This window comes from Gracilinanus agilis, chromosome 1 (assembly GCF_016433145.1).
Source record: "Gracilinanus agilis isolate LMUSP501 chromosome 1, AgileGrace, whole genome shotgun sequence".
Lineage (NCBI taxonomy): Eukaryota > Metazoa > Chordata > Mammalia > Didelphimorphia > Didelphidae > Gracilinanus > Gracilinanus agilis.
Window position 1 is genome coordinate 545,274,958 of NC_058130.1, and position 4,503 is coordinate 545,279,460.

Below are 4,503 nucleotides of genomic sequence, written 5' to 3' on the forward strand. Positions count from 1 at the left end.
TGTTGGGTTTTGTTGTCTAAAACAATGATGCCTTTTGTTTTTACATTGCCTTTGTTTCTTAATATCCGTTTCTACACAGAACTATTCTTTATAGGAAAGAATAAAAAAGAATGAAGGAAAGCTAAAAAAACTAACAGCACAGAAACCAAATCCACCATTATATACAGTGGTTAACACATAAGATATACTACACTCTACAAAGAAGGGAGATCGTTTTTTAAAATAAAAATTTACTGATTTTTGATGTCATCAAAATTTCTCTCAGTATCTCTTCCCCTCTTCCTTACAGAGAACAGATTCAGATAATAAATATTTTTAAATTAAGAAAATGTAAATGAAAAAAACTAACAAGATGGGTACCACATTGAAATAAATTTGACTATATCTATATCTATCTATCTATCTATTTATTATCTATCTATCTATCTATCTATCTATCTATCTATCTATCTATCTATCTATCTATCTATCTATCTATCTATCTGCAATGCATACCTGTGAACTTCCCCCCCTCTGCAAAGGAGTGAGGCGGGTACTGCCTTCTCATTTCTCTTCTCTGGGAGTTGAGTTATGCTCCCTGTTGCCACAGAATAGTGGGGTGAACTAGTTGATAGATTAACAATTGAACCTTTGGAACACAACTCATCCAAAAACTGAAGCCTGATTGTGTGATTATACATATCTAAAGGGGCTAAAATTGTATTTGTAGGAGGAAAATAATAGCAGTTGGATGTCCATATGGTTATCAAACTGCATATTTTTGTACTTTCTACTTTGTGCTGCTATGCTCATACTGTAGTTGGCAATTTGTAGTACAGTGTAAGAGTTTGGCATTGGTTAAGAGGCTGACAAATTTAGTGATATTTTCAATATAGGCTTTGCTTTTCAGAAATCCTTTACTTTTTCCCTGTTTTATCTGTTTACTAAACAAAATTGCTTTTTTTTGGTGTGGAAAAGAATCTCATTCAAAAAGTTCTCTTAATTGGCTGATTTGTCTCAGATGACCAATTTGATAAATGTTCTTCCATTTCTTCTTCTTTTTCTTCCTCCTTTTCTTTCCTTCCTCTCTTCTTCTTTCTTCCTCTTCTCTATCTCCCTTTTATGTAAATACTTCACTGCTTAAACCTCAGATTAACTGAAGAAAAAATTGAAAACTAGAAAGTATTAGAACTAGGTAAGTTTGGGTTCTTGTTCAAGGAAAAGTTGACTTATAAGATAAGAAAATTTTTGATATGTACATTCCTATATAATTTATTTCTTGTGTAATCCTGCTTATTCTATTTTATGCATTATGAGAAGGCATCCCTCAGATTCACTAGATTACCAAATGTTCCATGATAAAAAATGATTTAAACCCCCTACTATCTAGGAAAAGTAGTTAGATTTAGAGCTGGAAAAGATTAAATATCACCCAATCCAACCTTGTCATTTAACAGTTAAGGAAAATAAGCACTAGACAGGTTAAGTGATTTGACCAAGACCACTCAGGCTATAATTAATAATTATAAGTAGCAGGTAAGTGTGAGACTCCCAGGAATAATCTGGACTCAAGGCTTATTTCTAGCCCAATCTTTCCAGAAATCTTCCAGATACGTGGCTTTTAAAAAATACTTACCTTCCATCTTAGAATCTATACTAAGTATTGGTATCAAAGCAGGAGAGTGGTAAGGGCTAGGCAACTGGGAACAAGTGATTTGCCTAGGATCATATAGCTAGGAAGTATCTTATTCCAAATTTGAACCCAGTACCTTTTGTCTCTAGACCTGACTTTCTATCCACTGAACCACGGAGCTGCTCCCAGATAAATGACTCTTGTGGCTATGCAACCTGGCAATTGCTTCCCCAGAAGCTACAGCTACTGAAGACCAGGAAAGAAAGTTGTTATTATCAGAGTCCATTAGCACCATAAGATGACTTAATGGATATAATTTTATCAATGGAAATGACTCTAAAGAAGACATATTGTGATATTCCTTACCATTATATCCTAAGGACCATGGTACCTTTCCCTTTGATTTTCAGATGAAACCTCCTAGATCAGTGATGGGCAAACTATGGCCTGCGGGTCAGATGCAGCCCCCTGAAATGTTTTATCCAGCCCCATGACATTATTCCTAATCTGAAAAATACAATGAGTAGGGTGCAATACAATGAAACTTCGAAAGAGTTGCCTTAGAAACAGACTGACAGATAGGCATTTCCTTTCCTTTGGCCATCACTGTCCTAGATATGTTCCTTCTCTTTGTAATTTTGTGAAGGCAGGGATTGTCTTAAATTTTCTCTTTGTATCCCTAGCATTTAGCTTTGCACATAAATGCTTTCCTTTCATTTGCTCATATTTACCATAAATTATGTTTTAATGCACATATTCATTTCTCTCTTATTCCTGTTTGTTCCCTATTAAGATAACATCCCTTCCTATTTCCTTCAGCAGATTATGTCTAAAAACATAAATCCCTTCTTTCTCTAATCTTCAGCATCTTCCTGTCATTTGCTCTTTTCTCATCTGTGAGCATACAGAGATCTCTCACCTTCTTAAAATTTTTTTACTAGATCGGACTATTTACTAGTCAAACTATCATTCTATATAGTACTTTTATAGACAGACTCCTTGAAAAAACTGTTTCCTACTTCTTCCACTTCTCTAAACAGTTATATCCAAGTTTAACAATGATCTCTCAATTACCAAGACTAGGAAACTTTCCCCAAACTCAGCCTTCTTGACCTTTCTGTAGAATTTGATGCAATTGGCCACTCTGTGTTCCTGAATATTTTTACCTTTCTTTTTAAGATTCTACTATTCTCTCTTTGTTCTCTTAATACCTGTCTGATCATTTCTCATGTTATTCTCCTGTTCACTGAATTCCACTGGTTAATTTTAGGATCAAAACCAAATTCTTGGATTTGTCTTTTAAAACCATTCATAGTCTGGTTCTAGTTCACTTTTTCAGGTTCACTCCAGTTTACTCTTTTTAATATACTCAGTGGTCCAGCCAAACTGGAGTTGCTCTTTTTCAAAAGTGCCATATTACTCATTTTGTGCTTTAGTTTAGGGCTTTCAATCATGCCTGAGATTTCCTTGTTTCTCATTTTCTCTTCTTAGGACCTCTAGTTTCCTTCATAACCCAGCTCAAACACTATCTCCAATGTGAGACATTTCCTGATTTCTCCAGCTGCTAATATTCTTCCTTCAAATTATCTTGTTTATGCTTTGTCTATAGTTTGCAATACCACTATATATATGTATACACACACACACACACACACACACACACACACACACATATATATATATATACACTGCTACCTCAGTAGGATGTAATATGTTTATATTATATATAATATGTAGGTATAATATGTGTATATTATATATATATATATATACACAACATATATATGTGTGTTGTATTCTGTCATTAGGATATAAGCTATTTAAGGGCAGGGACAGCATGATTGGCAAATATTTGCTATTTAATTAATGTTTCTTTTGAAATTGATACCAATATCCTAATTTTTTTAAACCCATACCATCTGTCTTGGTAACAACTCTTAAAACAGAAGGGAAAGGGTTAAACAAATGGAATTAAGTGACTTGCTCAGGGTCACTAAGCCCAGAAGTGTCTGAGGCCAGATTTGAACCCAGATATCTTGATTCTAGTCCTGGTGGTCTAATTATTGTACTACCTACCTGCCCCAATACCCTAACTTTTAAAATAATATATTTTGAGGAGTTTTATAGCACTATAAAATAAATTCTTTAGAATGATTTTTTCCCCTCAAATAATACTACTGTAAAAGAGACCCTCAATGTTTATAATACATCTTTGGGCTATTTGCTTATTTTCACAGTTAATTTTATCAGTCAAGGGAATTTGCCATTCAGAGAATATGACTTTACATTTAATTACTGCCCCACTCACAATGGATAGAAAAAAGCTGAAAATTTGACTCCATGAAGTTTTTTTTTAAACCCTTATCTTCCATCTTGGAATTAATGTTAAATTTTGGTTCCAAGACAGACCATCAGTAAGGATTAGGCAATTGGGCTTGTGACTTGCTCAGAATCACACAATTAGGAAGCATATGAGATTAAATTTGAACACTGGCCCTCCTGTATGGCTCTCTGTCCACTGAGCCACCTAGCTACCCTGACCCCATTAAGTTTTAGGACAAAATAAGCAGGATTGAATCTTCTATAGTTTCTACAAATAATTCTTTTGGTTCTTGATTCATGACCACTTTTCCCTTTAAAATTTTCTAGAATTTTTGGGTATACTTCATAGATACTGAATGTAACTGCCTAAAACAGGTTCAACTTACTTCTCTTGGTGATTCTTGGTTCCAAGCTAGCACCCAAGTATATATAAAGTGTCTATTATGCAGCATATCAGAATGGGATGAACATTAATATCTTAGTGTCAGAAGGCCTAGATTAGATTCCTGGACCTGGAAATGACTTGGTTTGGCAGTCTGGGTTAACTTACTATTCTATTCAGTTTTATA